Source organism: Anas platyrhynchos, chromosome 1 (assembly GCF_047663525.1).
Source record: "Anas platyrhynchos isolate ZD024472 breed Pekin duck chromosome 1, IASCAAS_PekinDuck_T2T, whole genome shotgun sequence".
Taxonomy (NCBI): Eukaryota; Metazoa; Chordata; class Aves; order Anseriformes; family Anatidae; genus Anas; species Anas platyrhynchos.
The window spans coordinates 66,123,328-66,139,775 of record NC_092587.1 but is presented as its reverse complement, the minus strand read 5'-3'; the positions used below and the strand labels follow the sequence as shown (position 1 = coordinate 66,139,775).

Genomic DNA, 16,448 nt, shown 5'->3' with positions numbered 1-16,448 from the left:
CACTCATTCAGTGCTGCTCATGGCAGCAGCTTGAGACATGGCTGGGTACCACTGACAAGGATAGGACTGAGGAGAGGGAGGAGGATGCTGTAGATCAAAAGGCAACCCATCCCTGATCTTACTAGCCCAGTAGCTCCCACCATTGCTGTGTGCTGCGCTTTCCCTGCATGCAGGGATGGCCCTTTACCCAGACCTCACGGACACCAGCCTGCAGGCATTTTTGCCCCCATCAGTTGAAACAAACTAAGGACAAGCAGAAAAAAAAAAAAAAAGAAAAAAAAAAAAAAAGGAAAAAATCCAAGGCCATGCAAAAAAAGTAGCTGCTGAAAGCACACATGCTCATAAATACACTACAATGAACTAGGATCATTTAGAAACATCTTCTAGATCATTCTGAGGAATATGTGACTACACTATACAGAGACATTAGCTCTCATTTGCATTATCATGAGTTATATGTCTGGAACTTAATATAACTCATAAATTAGATTGCATCTTCAGCCTTTTTTCATTAGGTGTTGAGGATGCACCTTGATATAAATTGGGTGCTCAGCTTGCACTCCAAAGCATGCAGGAAAGGCATTGGAAAACAACTGCTAAAGGAAGATACATGAAACTTTGTATATGGGTAAAATAAGTTCAGAGTAAAGCTAGATAAATAAGAGAAAGTGTCTTGCTTGCATAGTGGGAGGAGGCCTTTGAAGTGGGGTTGCAAAAGGTCTGACCCCCATACTATTCAATTCATATCAAGCTTGTCTACCTCAGCGTTGGACGGGTAGAAGTGTTTCCCCTCAGGGGTCAGACAGTGGGGTCTGGTTGCTGTCTTCAGCACGAGGCCCCACTGGGTGCTCATACCACTGAGCTCTTCTTCCACCATCAGACAAGAGGCACCCACTGGGTCTAACCTTTCTGGCCTGAATATAGGTACCTTTTGCATGCGAGGAAGTGAAGCAGTCCGTGTATAATCTTATTGCAAAAATGACATTTTCCTTTGTAAAAGGTTTTGTTAGATTTAGTTGAAATGGATTCCATTGCTTCAAATAGACTAACTCTAGAAGAAAAAAACACTTTTAGCCCAGAAGGAGATGATCACAAGCATCTAAATTATGAAAGAGCACTTATTCTCTAGAAGAGTTTCATGTGCACATATATTTTGTTCTCAAGGACAAGTAAATCTCTTAACGTTTATTGCAAGGCTAAAAACCACAACAGACACTCCTCCACCCTCACTACACCCCCCTCCAAAAAACAAAACAGCAAGAGAAAAAAACAAAAAACAAAAAACATCAATACACAAAAACATGAAGAAACCTGGAGGGAAAAAAGGAAAAGCTGAGAAGCTAAAGCACTTGAATGTGCTCTGTCAATGTTCTCAAGCAGAGACTGCTAATTAAAAACAAAATGGATATGGTACATTCATATTTTATCACATCAGAAGGTTAAATGCATATTTCAGCATATACAACTGTTCACAGAAGCGGGTTTGGAGCCTCACAGACCACAGTTCAGGATTTATTAAAGCCACACTCCTACAAGATAACAAGTGCAATGCAAGTAATCCAGTATTAATATTCAAAAGGGATAACAGTGAATGAAAGCTTTAAAGTAGACTTTCTACACATGCATCATCTTTTCCCAAAGCTTGTATACCACACCTTTACAAAAACCATTAGCAAGAAACTGCAGTTCCAGGCTTAGAAATACACAAGTAATGCAAAGCCCTCTTTTAAACACATTAATAGCTGCATCACATTGGTTCCTCAAATAGCCTCATAGCCCTGTCCATGCTCATTTCAAGCTCTTCCACACAGACTATGACTTTTTAATAGACACTAACAACAGTAGGGATTGTAACTCCACACAAGAACTGGTATTTTCAGTACACTCTGTTTCTAGCTTCACACAATTACAAAAGTTGCCCCTAAAGTGATTCTCTTATTTAAAATTAAAAAAAAAAAAAAAAAAAAAAAAAGTTCATTTTTGCCTCTGTTTAAAGCTTTATACAATATGAGATGTTAAAACCAATAAGTTTGAAATGAAGCATCAGAACATTCCTTGACCTTGTCAGCACCATTTGTTTTTTTCTTTTTTTGTGCAATAAAAACATATTTAAGCATATTCCCATGGAACTTGTTGATTTCTGTGAATTGACATTCCCCAGTAAAATAAAATAAAATAAAATAAACCTCAAACACAAAAAAACACAACAATACTAGCTGGAAATGTTTCAAGCGGCTCTCTGCCCAAGAAATGCAGAGCAGAAAAATTGCCCAGGCTGCTCCAGATACAGTCTCTAAAGGCTTCTCCTTTGCTTTTATAACTCTGTCCAGAAGATAGAGCCTTCCCTGTATCCCCTTCTGCAGGACTGAATAACAGAAAATACTTCTTGCTTCTTTGCTTGCTTTACACTGTCAGCACTGTATGTATTCATCACCTTAATGGAGCTGATGCAAATAAGGGGAGGACATGAAAATGCCTCTTGCATATCCAGGCACCAAATCATTATTTGTTTTGAAACACTGCAATAGTTTTTGTTGCTACAGGAACCACACATAGCAAGCTTTATATTTTTACATGCATATATACATACATTATAAATATGTTGTATTAAAGCATTTAAAAAGGAAAAGTCAATTATATCAGATAGCTACAGCAAGCACAGCATTTGAGAGTATGATAGATGAATACCCAGACAACAAGGATTTTGAATTCCTACTAAAAGATTATTGTGTTTACTAGCAATGCCTTTCTATTGTAAAAAACAATCTCATTGGTTTGGCATTTTCCATAATATTACATCCCCAGAAAATTACTGATTTCTGTGTGGGGACCTTACCTTTGTAGCATCAATCCCTCACAACTTTCTGACCTTGCAATCCCAAGGTGGTAGCTGTGGTGTACATTAATTTCCAGACAAAAGAGAAATCCATTCCTTTGGGTGCAAATCAGGCTTCAAAGACTACAAGACAGGTCTTCTGCAGCATTATCAGAGCTCCACAATTCTTACCCTGCCTCAGGCAGGTAAGTGCTTCCTCTTCAGGTGCACAACCAGGCACTTGTCCTTACAAACAAAAAACTTTGTCACTTATCCATGAATCAAAGAGGCAGTGGGATTTATTCAGATGTCCCATGAGAAGGTGGAGATGTAGAAGTGTGAGACATAAGCCAGAACTCCTCAGCAACCTTGTAGCACATGAGATTCTTTCATCATGTTTTTTACTTCATTTCCAGACCATGAATTATTTTGAGTTTCTGACCGGAACCATATTAATGGTGGCATATTAATTTCTGAACCATTTTCTGCTCACCAGAAAAGAACCAAACCCACACCCTCTAAAGTTAGTCTGATCTAAGCAGCCCAGGACTTGCAATTTAAAAGAAGTACTGCAATCAGCACATCTGTACCACCTGATCCCCCTGTTTCTCCTCAGTCACAGACTGTGTTTCCCATCAGGGCTTTCTCCTGGGTTGCTCCCAACCCTCCCTGGTGGGAAAGGTGATGGAGAAACAGCTGCCCAGGGTCCAGCAAGCGCAAGTGCAAGCACTAGGGCAACTACAGTGGCAGATCTTTCATCTTGGTGGTCTCATTGCTCCTGGCAATTTTGAGCTATTTGCTTGGCTGGTTAATATGGAGTGAAGCTGATTGGAGGTAAGATACCGTGATATAAGCATGCATCACACTTTGTTATCTAAGCCCTTTGAAACAGATAGGAAATAAATACCAGCGTATCAGAGTATGGAATAATTTTGGAGGGGCTGTTAGCTGTACAGATAGCTTTGACATGTGCAACAGTGAACTGTGCAGTTCCAGCTACTGGAACTGAGAATAATATTCATGACTGGTCAACCAGGGCTCGAAGTATATCCCTACATCCTGCGAGCAAGAGCATAACAAGTAGTTAGTGTGATGCTGGAACACAGTTTTAAAACTGGGATTTAATTTCTCACTCTTGATGAAGAGAATGATTTATTTAACCATGTATTTTCAAAATTAAAAGCAATAATCTGGGAGTAAAAGCTGAATGCTGATGATTTATAACTACATTTGATACTGGCCATGCTAATGATGTGATATTTTTGTCTGTGTAACCTATGAGTTATCCAGCAAAAACATAATCTTTCAACTGCTAAAATAATTATATTCATATGCTGATAAAGGGAGAGTTTATCAAACAGATAAACTAGATAAAGTTGGTTTCACTAGAACAGAGGACACAGGCAATATGAGTGCTTGTTCTTAATGAGCACAATTTCCAATGGCCTCCAGATTTGAGAAGCAGATTATGTATCAAAGACTTTTATATTGTTTTGCTTCAGTTTTTCATAGATCTTCATGATTTTATCTGTCCTGTTCTTTTTTTCCAGACAGACTTAACTGGCTTGCAGTATGTATGGTTAGATCCTACTCCAGCATGTGGGGAAACAGATCTGCTTAAGAGAGTCTATGCACAGATAACATATACCATATGGGCTGGGGGGGGAGAGAGGAAAAGGGGAAGACACAAAGGGAGAGAGAAAGTTTAAATGGGTGGAGCATTACCAAGATGGAGGCAAAGTAGTCCTCCTATCATTACTTGTTTTATTAGATTTGTTCTTTAGGCATACAGCCTTGTACTAAGGGCCATCAAATGGCCTCTACAGTGCTTATATCCTGTATCATTACACTAGGAATTGTGATGAAGAACTAAGGCCTTAAAATGCTCCATTGCACATGAGCACATCTCACCTTTTGCAGGTCTAGGAAGATGGTTTATAACAATTCGTCAAAAACTCGAGAAAAAAAAATAAAGAAAAAGGGGAGCTGGTTTATATCAAATGTTATCATGAAAATAATCTCTTGTGTAAGAGATTTTACTGCTAAAAAGTATCTTAAACTGTTTCATATAACTTGATCAGAATAGAACAACAACAACAACAACAAAACCTCTTCCTATTCTATTATTGAAAGTATTGGAACATCCTAAGATAGTTTAAAAGTCTTGCAAGAATATACTTTCTAATGAGATTTGTGGGGCTCCTTGCTTCTGCTTAAACTAGAGCATAAAAATACAGAAATTCTCAAGAAAAGAAAAAACACATCAAAGTTGAGCAGAGTTCACCGAGCCTGAGAGAAGCTTGGCTTGAGATGGGAATTTAGTTTTGTTTCAACTGTATCATCATGTAGACTTCTACATTTTAAGAGCTACATATCTACATATGCTAAATCTCCATCGCTCAGCATACCAACAAGGTGTATCATGGGTACATTTCACAGCATATTTTGTTGCTGTGTTTTATTGGACAGTATTTTGTAAATGTTAGCACATTTGACATAGCTTTACATGATTTCTTTGTTGCCGAGGAAGAAATGAACAATGTTTAGCAAAGCAGATGGTGCAGCCAGGTGTATATTTATTTAAGAATAAATCACAATGTACCACAATACATTTCCTGCTACCGGTGTTCAGAGGGGAGTTAGGAAAAGAGCCTAGAAACTTGTCGTCTTTACCCACTCAGAATAACTTAGCTAGAGATGTTTTTTACATAAATGTCATATCTTAATATGAAGAGGTCATTGCTTCCACATGATTTGTTGAATATCTGTTTAAACAAACACTGTTATCCTTTAAAGCTTGTTTCAACAGTTCAGGGGACTGAAACCACAAAGAAAGTTTTTAAGTGTAAATCTGATTTAAAGCTCTGGAAATGTCAAAGCAAAACATATTTTGTTTGAGAAGACTTCGAATATCTCTTGATAGTTATCTTCTGAAGATGGAAAGTGGATAACACTGCCTGACACTAGTATAGAAGCTTTGATTCATATAAATTGAAACAGAACATATAAAACCCATTTCACCAGTTTGAAACCTGTAATGGAGGTACAAGCCCAGCTGAAGCTGCAGAAAGGATAGAAAATAATAGCAAAGCTAAATTTGATCAGAACAACATGGTAACATCTCTATTCCTGTGAAAAACAAGTAACTTTTATCATTTCCCAGCTTAAAAAGGAGAAGTGTTTTTGAAAAGTTGATGGATTTGTCTCAGAAAATTTGTACTAAAGAAATGAGAGGACTCTGGACTTGAAAAATTCTTAGTGAAGGAATGAAGCCTGTTACATGCTCAAATTCTTTTAATAGCAGCGGAAGACTGTTAAGGAAAGATATTTGGGAGTAACTAACAAGTCTCAGAGAATCTGTGCATTGAATAGTCCTGAGCAAAGACTGTGTTTCTTTGGAAGGAGAAAGAGAGTAGAAGTCACTGATCCCAGCCCACTTAGTTGCATGTGGGGAGTAGGAAGGAACAAGAGAAATTTGTAGTTTTAGATAATGATTTAACTTTCACAGGTTGTTGAATGAATCTTTTCTAAGCAGAGGTGTGCTTGGAATGGTAATTCCTAGAGAACTATTTGGAATTTGGATTTGCTATTGCTCAATAAAAAAGTGAAAGTGAATGGTACGTGTTTAAAAAAGCACAGAACTTGTCTAGTAGGATCACAGTGTAGAAGATGTTTCTGGATGTGCAAGGACATTGGGATATATTGATGTGGCAGTATCTTAAATGTGCTTTGTGTTTACTCTTCTAATCTCAAATTAATTTGCTTGTGGTCCCTTATTTCGCACACTATAATTCCATCTCTAAGAATTTGGGAGGTGTGACTTTAAGTGCTCAAGAAACACACATCTAATTGGGATGGAAAAAACAATAAGAGGAGGTGCTTCTGGAAAACTCTGTGTAAGCTGTCATGTCAGCAGAAAAGATGTGGAATGAGAAAATGTCATGTGAATTCAAATGTCCCATTTTACTGTTGTCTTTGTGGTCCTGTTTTCCTAAGGAAACCACTATTTTCAAGAATTCTATATTGCTCTATCTCTCTGTCTCTTCTTTTTAGTCATGAGTTGACCAAACTCCAGCCAAATTTGACAAACAGATAGTCATCTGAAGCATATTATGTTTCAATAATACACATAAAGCCTCAGCTGAAGAAAAGTTTGCACTGTAAACTCACCTCTTTAGATATCTCAGCTTGGTCCCACATCTGGAAATAAATAAATAAATAAAAGGACTGCACTAGTGTTCCTGCTTCTGGTTAGTCATTCCTGTAGTTGTAGCTTTTCTGCTCTCACCACATGAGGCTGGATTGTGTTAGGTGCTACAGAGACACAGAATAAGGACACAAGAACAAAGATCTTCATGATGAGGACACCCAGAGCAAAAGACTGCCTGGAAATAGTTCCACAGTAAAATACGTACATCTAGACATATAAACATGCAAAACACAAAGCACTGGTTTGGAAAAAGATAGCTCCAACACATTCCCAAACTGGGCACCCATGATCCTTTTATACTTGAATCCCATGACATTCATTTGGTCTATGTGTGGTTAATCTTTTGTTAGTCCACATTATCTTGTTCCTTGTCCCTTCTTCTCAGCTCAGTCTGTGAACTGTAGGAAAAAGGACATATTGAAGGTGTTTTTTGCCCGTGGCCTCATGGACTAGTTCTGTCCCATCTCTGACTGCCACCTCCTCCAGATCCCCCACCATTCCTGCATAGGCCTTCCTGGTGTTCCAGCCTTGCTCTGCACTCGCTCTCCATTTTCATTCAGGCTTCATGATGATCATGTATACCCTAGGGTTTTGAGGTCTTGTTACTGTTGATTCACATGGTGCGGCTAAACTGTTGGCCTCGTACAACATAGCTGCAGATGGATGGGCAGAGAGTTTCACTTTTCAATGGCATGCATGTGAACAACTTAAAACCAGACAAGGTTTTCTAATCAGTGGGCATTAAAGTCCATGTCTAAGTGAACTAGAAACCCATAAATGGGAAGACAAAAGGAAACATTTATAGAAATGTTTCCAAACTAAAGAGACTTATCATTCACAATAATTAATAGGGCAAGATGTTTGTTATTCCCTCATTGATTCATTTTGGGAATACAAGAAGTGACAAAGAACTACACCTACAGTCTTGCTGTTAGGGAGGAATATAAGTGTGGGTCTTTGTCACTTCTTATAGTCCTGAAAGTAAATCAATGTAAGAATTAAAAAACTTCATTTGAAAATATCTTCAAGTGCTGAATTTAGCTGCAGCTCAAAAAAATGAATTCATGTGCCAAAATGGATGTCTTTGTTACAGATGACTGTAGTTAATTATTCATAGCCCATGTACTGCAATACAGACAGACCTAGGGATGCAAAAGTGAGTTTATGCTTTGTAGGTCAAGTTTACTGGCACTGGGTAAGCAGGTCCACAGCAGCTAATTTGACAGAATGAAGTTCTGCCAGGCCAGATCTAGCAAAATTAGATCAGTGTTTAGAGTGCAGATGGCAGGTTTCAGAAGAAAAGGATGTGGTTGATTTGCTTTTCATAGCAGTTCTAGTGTAGTGTACAGCTATACGCCATGTACTTACTACAACTTGCATTTTACTACAGCTGTTCGTCTATCTGGAGATGAATGCTTCCAGGCCATGGTAACAGATGATATACAGTGCAGACAGTGTGTTTCACTCATTCCCAAAACTCTATAAATGGTAACAGCCTAGGATGCTGAAGTTCTCTGTGCCCTGCAAGATGAATGCCATTGAGCAATATCAAGCTCCTGAGAAAACACTATAGTGCCTTCTGCAGGGTAAATGAAACATTTAATCTCTAAATCCCTGTGGGGCACAGCTGGAACCCAACAGGGGTGTGGAGCTCTATTCTCAGCATGATTCTGTTTTGGCTTCTAGCATTGGTGCTGCTCACATCCCCAAGGGGCAAGTGATCAGTCAGAAGTTACTTTGTGTGGCTTGCACTAGCCAGAATAGCCACTATTTTTTCATGTGCCCACTCTGTTAAGGATGTTGAAGCTGGATGTGGAGGGGGCAAGATAATGTTTGCTCGTAGTTTGCACAGCTAGGGAAGTTAATATTTTGCCAAGATAATATTTCCCTTTTGGCATGTTTGCCACTCAGAGCATTGCAAGCTGTGTTGTGCCTGCCCAGTACAATGTGGGCGAAGCGAGTCATTTCGCTTACTCCTGAAACACAGCCTTCTTGGGGCGAAAGTGTGGATTCTGTTTAAAAGCACAGAGCAGTGTTACATGACGTTTCTGGACAGAAAATGAAGGGCTCCTACAGCCATTTCAGCTTCCGGAGTGGAGGTTGGCAGAATGGAGGTGCCTGAGCATGCCAGAAATAACACGGCTCCTCTCTCCTGCACGGGTGGCCATCTGTCCTGTTCTCCCCACGCTGCCTTGGAACCGCACTGTGATCTTTGGCAACCTCCCGCTTTCAGCCTCCTCTGTTGCAAAATGGGGGCTTGTAATATTTCCTCCACCTCCGAGGACTGTTACAAAGCTCTAAGATGGAAGATGGTCTAAAAATATCATGGCTGTTAAACCTTGGAGTGTATTTTGGATCAGAAAAGCCAATGAGAAGCTTCTGGGTTATATCCAAGATCTAACGAGGCACTCATTTCCAGTTAGACTTGGTCATCTGGGTGGCAATGAGTCAGTGAGAGGAGACCTATTTCACATGTGCTCTAGAAAGACACTGCTTCATCATTTGTAACACTAGTATGGGTTGGATAACACTCCAAACAGGACTCCTTTGTATTTTGGTGCCTCTGTCAATGGTGTTGTGTGCATAAATATTGCAATTCTGCATGGGAAGGTGATTCTGCTTAATAGAGAATTTAAATGGTTCAAAATCTGGTGTTATTCTGACAAGAGCTGTATTTTAAAATTCTCTATAAAAAGAAAGAGCCATGGGACTAGGACTCTGGGGCAGACACCTTGGCTCTCTTCCCCAGAGGCAGTGTGTGCCAAGAGCCTTAAGAAACTCAGACCTTTTGCTGACTGATCCCAAAGTTTCCTGGGTTGTGAAGGAAAACTCAAAAGCAAACCAGCTCTTCAGAATGTTTCCATTTAATAAATATCAAATGCTATTGGAAAAACAACAACAAAAAGAAACCTGCTGGATTCTTTTTTTCAGCCTTGCTAGTAAACATTAAAGTGCAATGACTGCAGCTAAGGAAACAGGAAAGCATACCCAGCTGTCTAACTGTGCAACCTGGAAGTGGCAAAATGAAGACTAGATTAAAGGTATGATGGACCACATTAAACAAGAGAGTTCTGCATCACTAAATAACATCAAGTAATGAAAGATGGTGCCTCTTTGTGAGATACTCTTGATTTTGCCTTTGCTACCTTATTTTGACACTCAGGTAATAAATGCTAATTTTGTGATGAAGCAATCCAGTAGAGCATACTGGAACATACTTTTGACCAAAATAAATAAATAATGACTTCAGGAAAAATACACATGTGCCTTCTGTTTGATTGGCACAAACATCACTGGTATTCCAGTGCCTCCCTCTATACAAAATTAGCCCTTAGGATAATTACGGCTGTTGTCTTTGTAAAGGGCTTTGACTTTTGCGCAGGTAGCACTCTATACATGAAGTACAAAATAGTATTATTTCAACACAGTTGCTGGGATACCATTATATTGCGCATTATGGGAGTACTCATGTAAGTGATATTGCTAGGAGGGGGTGTGAGGAAAACCAGAAATATCTTCCCCACCCACCTTTCTTATTCAGTGCAATGGTAATTACTGTTCCCACCTTCTAAACTTTGTAAACATCCCAGCTGGCTGTGAAGAAGGCAGCTCTCCTGCTGTGGCTGCACAGGTCCCTCACTGCAGGACCATGAACTCAAGCTGCGGTTTGCCTGCCATTCACGAGTCCATCAGTACAGTTGCTCACATCCTTAGTACTCAGCACACCCTAAATCACTTGCTGAATTAGGCCCCAATAATGATGTTAAGCTGTGATTTACCTCCCTCTGTGGCTAAAACACCTGTGTGTGGCATCCCATCCCATTCCCTGGGCATTTTGCAAACAACTCACCATCTAGGTCCAGAGTGATTAAAAGTATTGTTTGCTATAGCTGTGTAATCCATACTGTGCTGCTTTCCTTTTTTTTTTTTTTTTTTTTTTTTTTTTTGCTTTGGGATTTGTGTTTGAAGAGCTATGACTCACTGTACTCAGGCTCCTGCTGCTTGAAATTAAAATAGGAAAGCTCTTCCCTTCCCCCATTTCCTAATATGTTGCTTTCTGAAGCCATACAACACCTTATAAATGTTTCATCAGAAGGGAACTGCCAGAGCATTCCCATCTGTCACATTAACATGGCCAGATTGGAAGTATTTTTAAAAATGTAAGATATTGTATGGAGGGAATGAATAAGGAACTGCTTATATGACCAGGAGAAGCAGAGTTAATGTGAGGCTGTGAAGTGTTGCCACTTTGGGTTTGAGATTCTGGACCCACGTTGAAACAGCAGTCTTTATAGATGACGGGCAACCAACATTCCCTGCCTGTACCTAGAGGTCCATGGCACAACTGCAAGTTTGGCCTTTTCCATCCTGCTGTGTTCCCTTATAAATTTATCAACCTTTACTAGAAGCAAAAAATTCCAATGCCTTGAAATCTTCAGAGATTAAATAGGAATCCTGGGAAATTATCTCTGCCTATGCTTTCAAGGAGGAGAAGGATTATAAGATATCTTAAGAACAACCTTTGTCTCCTGTGTCTTAGCAAGTATTCATAACACTCAACCAATTATAAAGTCTTTCGTTTGAGCCCCAGTGAAATATGAGTTTTGCCATTGCTTTGGAATGGGCTATTCTGTAATTTCAGCCCTCGGCATGGCTACTCCATGCAAACCAGAAAGTTCAGATCTCACCAAGTGAGCTCTGAATGATTGCTCAGGAAACTGAAGCAAAACAGCCATCTGGGATATACCGTGTATGCATGCTCAGAGTAACTAACCTTGCCTGTTAACAGGGCTAGTTGTTCTGGGGAGTCTATGGCTATGCCCGTACTGCTATATAAAATAGGCCTAAAGGCCAGTTCTTAGCCCTGAGACTTGACAGGAGTAAAGAGGTCAAGGCCAACTCCATTTGCAGCTGATTTGTCTTGGAGGGATCTAGTCAGTGAGGTCCAAAACACAGTGAGGACAATCTAATGAGTGAACAGTGTGGATGACCAAGGGCTATTGCCAGATCTTGCTTTCCGGTCCTATGTCATTTAGCATTATAAATGTGTGCTGCATGGCTTTTCACCCAAGGCAGGGTCTGCCTACTTGTGGTGCGTGGACTTACCAGCTTGTTCAGTCCCATGGGTTGCTTCTGTGCTGGGGCTGTCCTGAGTAGGATGGCAGCTGGCTCGTGGAGCTGCAGCGGGTGGTGAATCTGCGTCATGGTGCATAGTATTTAAGCTGTGAACCAGAGCCAATAAAAGTTTGCAATTAGTGCAGGAAAAAAAATATCTTAGGATTGCTTTGATACTGAGATGCAGCCACAGATAGTCAGTAGGTCTTTGTTTTCCTCAGCCCCCTTCAGAAGGAAAAGGGCGGAAAAAGTGTTATATTGCAGCTTTCCAGGAACTTGCTTGATTCTGCCTCATTTCCTATGTCGCACGCAGCAGCTCTGTCATCATGCAGAAAGCTACACCACTTGCATTTTAGCCAGTGCCCACCTCACACACTGCTGACACGCAGTTCTCACTGGAGCTGAACACATACACTCTTGGGAGCGAAAGATACTGCATGCCAGTTTGTGAGAACATACATGGACAGAAACGGATGGCTCAAAAACTTGAATCCTGATTTCATTTTCACCTCTTATGCAAATGTTCTGTTGCACTGGGGTCCCACTCTATCTGTCAGTTTGTCTTCTGCAAAGTAGTGATAATCTTACAATAGCAATTCAGATTTTCAAAAGATATCAGCCTCCCACTCTGACAGCCAGACTTTACAAGGAAATCACCTCCCATTTAGGCACCAAAATGTAATATTCATGTGTAGAAAAAAAGTTTAGCACACTGGATCCCCAGCTTCTTACACAATCTGGGAGCAGGCACTGCTGTGAGGGTTGTTGGGAAGTTTGGAAAACTTGCTCCTTATTTCAGAATCAAAATGAGAACCCAGCTCTTCTGAAAATCTGGCTCTGATTCAGGTGTTGAATGCTCAAAAATTTGAGTCTGAGCTCTTTGGAAAATCTGGCGTCTAATGAAGGAGTGCTGCGAGGATCAATTAATTAATGTGTGAGATCCTGGCGTAACAGTGATGACAGTACTAGTAAACTTTGTAAAGAAGTCAGGAACAGCTTCATGTGTTGATATTTCAGGGAGAATACCTAGTAGACAAGAAATAACAGCCTACTGCTTTTCTGCTACAGCACAAGAACCACATTTGGTTCTCCCATAGCTGAATTCTACCACTGGCAGAATGTTGCCAATGACAGATGTGATACTATTGGCACACAACTTTGTAAGTTTTAAAATATTAAAGTACAGCTTTTAATGAAGTGGAGAAAAACATAGTAAATCTTTAATACTGACTTCTTAACCAAGAATTGCTAAGAATATTTGAGAGCTGTTGCTATTAGTTTCACCAGAATATTTGTTGTCAGGTGGATTTAGATTTTCCAGATGACACTAATATCCCTACAGGAAAGGAGAGGGAGATTTTGAGATGAAGCAATGTCTTAGAAACTTCTGAGAGACTAGTTTTATAAAATAATCATTATGCAAATAATCTTGTGTTTTTCTTTTGAATAGTTACTCTACATAAAAGGGGGAGAGGCGCATCTAGGAGGTGCCTGTTGCTCCTTCTGCATGTTCATTACTGTAGTGCTGCTCGGTGCCTGTGGCTGTCCAAGGTCTTCACTATCATTTCAGAGACAAACATATAGCCCTGTATTTTATTTTTTTTTTGGGGGGGTGGGGGACACAGACACGTTTTTCTGGTGAGAGATAGGAAGAGTCTTATTTCTCATGTAGTTCTTTCATTTCCTGATAGTTTCTCAAACACAGCTGAAAAATGAGGTTAGACAGGGCACATCCTCCATGTGGTGTAGTCACATCTTCAGCAGAAACTGAGAGTGCTGTAGCTGCGGGCTAGCAATATTTACCTCATAGCTTCAGATTCCAAGGATCATCCATCTCTTCATTTTGTAGTGACCGCAATCTAATAAATAAGTAATTCTAACAAGTTCAGCAGAGCTGCTCTATTCCATATCAGCAGAGGGACTGGTCAAGTACATAATATGTATAGCACACAACATAGTACTCAGAAGGAAGTACTCAGTGGAAGCCAGCAGGCTTGGCATTTATGCCTTTTCTTATCTAACTTGCTTCTCTTCTCAAACATTTCTTTTATAAGCCTACTTTTCTCTTTTGGCCTTATGATTCTTGCTCTCATGCCTGCTTCTGCTGATTTAAAAAAAAAAAAAAAAGTACTAGGAAATGATTTCTGGAATGTGTCAGCAACAAGTAGATTCTCAAGGGATTGCCTTTGACATAGAGGAACAATAAGTTTGAGAGAGGAAATTGGTTTCCCCACGGCTGATGGTTTTCCCTGGATTGGCTTACCCCACTCCCACAGTGTTGAAGCTATTGAATGCTCAATTAGTATTCCCCAAAGTGTCAAAATGAATTGAACCAACTCCAGAAATTCTTCACTGCAGTTCATGTATCATTTCTCAGGCTTTGAGAAAAGGACCTACTGTTTCACTGTGTGTAGCAAACAAATTCTCCCCTTCTCAACCCTGTGTCACTTTGTTTTTTTACTTGGTTCAAGGGCACCTGCAAAAATAAACAGCAATGGCAAGTTATTACCTCCAGAATGTGTGGAGTGCCTCAGCTAACCCGTTTATAAATAGAGAGACAGATGGATATAATGACTATAGTATCTACAAGTACTTTGGGTTAGTTTTGTTTTGCTTTGGGCAGTTGCTATATTACACTGACTTATTCTGACAAAAGTAATGGATTCTCAAAGCGCAGATTGCTGGCTATGTTTTGCACTAGAGATCAAAATGATATTGCCACGTCCAAGGACTCAAAAATTAAGAACTAGATTTCACCCCAAATAATGTAATTTCTTCAGAAGCTGGCAGAACTGGAGTTTTAAATTAAAAAAAAAAAAAAGTTTTATTGTGTTTTATTTATATTTTTGAGTCATTGTAATGTGTTTGACTACATTTTTATCTCACCTTTATAACCAAGAATCATACATTTCTTCCTTAGTAGTAAACACAAAGACCAAAGTATGGTTCTAAGAGGCAAAACATTGAATTTTACTAGAAATGACAAAATGGCAGAAGTTAGAAATTAACTTTTCAGGCACAAGATGTTTCCAAGGATGGCCTTTTCTGGTTCATCCTAGTGAAAATTCCAAGAAAGTTTCATTTTGTCATCTCAGCCTGTATCACTAGGTACTCAAGTGTAACAGTCTCTCCAAGTCTTACTTGCATTAACTTCATTAATCTTGCTTACTGTAATTCTTCTAGACCAAATCTCTGCTAGTGGTAATGGCCAGGCTTATGTTTATGGTCCAAAGAAGCAGTCAGGAATAAAAATATGATACGACTAAGCTGGGTGCTGGACAAGACTGAGTGCATCACAGAATTTGTAGGTTGGAAGAGACCTCAAGATCATCGAGTCCAACCTCTGACCTAACACTAACAGTCCCCACTAAACCATATCCCTAAGCTCTACATCTAAACGTCTTTTGAAGACTTCCAGGGATGGTGACTCCACCACCTCCCTGGGCAGCCCGTTCCAGTGCCTAACAACCCTTTCAGTAAAGAAATTCTTCCTAACATCTAACCTAAAACTCCCCTGGCATAACTTTAGCCCATTCCCCCTCGTCCTGTCACCAGGCACATGGGAGAACAGGCCAACCCCCACCTCTCTACAGCCTCCTTTAATGTACTTATACAGAGCAATAAGGTCACCCCTGAGCCTCCTCTTCTCTAGGCTGAACAAGCCCAGCTCCTTCAGCCGCTCCTCATAGGACTTGCTCTCCAGGCCCCTCACCAGCTTCGTCGCCCTTCTTTGGACCCGCTCAAGCACCTCGATGTCCTTCTTGTAGCGAGGGGCCCAAAACTGAACACAGTACTCGAGGTGCGGCCTCACCAGAGCCGAGTACAGGGGGACGATCACCTCCCTAGCCCTGCTGGTCACACTGTTTCTGATACAAGCCAGGATGCCGTTGGCCTTCTTGGCCACCTGAGCACACTGCTGGCTCATATTCAGCCGACTGTCCACCATCACTCCCAGGTCCTTCTCTGCCTGGCAGCTCTCCAACCATTCCTCTCCCAGCCTGTAGTTCTGCTTGGGGTTATTGCGCCCCAGGTGCAGGACCTGGCACTTGGCCTTGTTGAATTTCATACAGTTGACCTCAGCCCATCGGTGCAGCCTATCCAGATCCTCCTGCAGAGCCTTCCTACCCTCGAGCAGATCGACACACGCACCTAGCTTGGTGTCATCTGCAAACTTACTGAGGGTGCACTCAATGCCATCATCCAGATCATTGATGAAGATGTTAAAGAGGACCGGCCCCAGCACCGAGCCCTGGGGGACGCCACTAGTGACTGGCCTCCAACTGGACTTGGCTCCATTTACCACAACTC

At 40.5% G+C, this 16,448-nt stretch overlaps 1 protein-coding gene and 1 long non-coding RNA gene across 3 annotated transcripts in view; one reads left to right on the top strand and one right to left on the bottom strand.

The window, feature by feature from the left end:
- Window positions 1-16,448, top strand: part of RERG (RAS like estrogen regulated growth inhibitor) — a 114,269-nt gene that overhangs the window by 28,935 nt on the left and 68,886 nt on the right. The gene's annotated exons all lie outside the window — the stretch shown is intronic.
- Window positions 1,499-3,333, bottom strand: LOC119715530 (uncharacterized). The gene is made up of 2 exons (XR_005262671.2): window positions 2,837-3,333; window positions 1,499-2,444 (listed from the first exon to the last, which is right to left on the bottom strand). It is a non-coding gene; the product is annotated as an uncharacterized lncRNA (long non-coding RNA).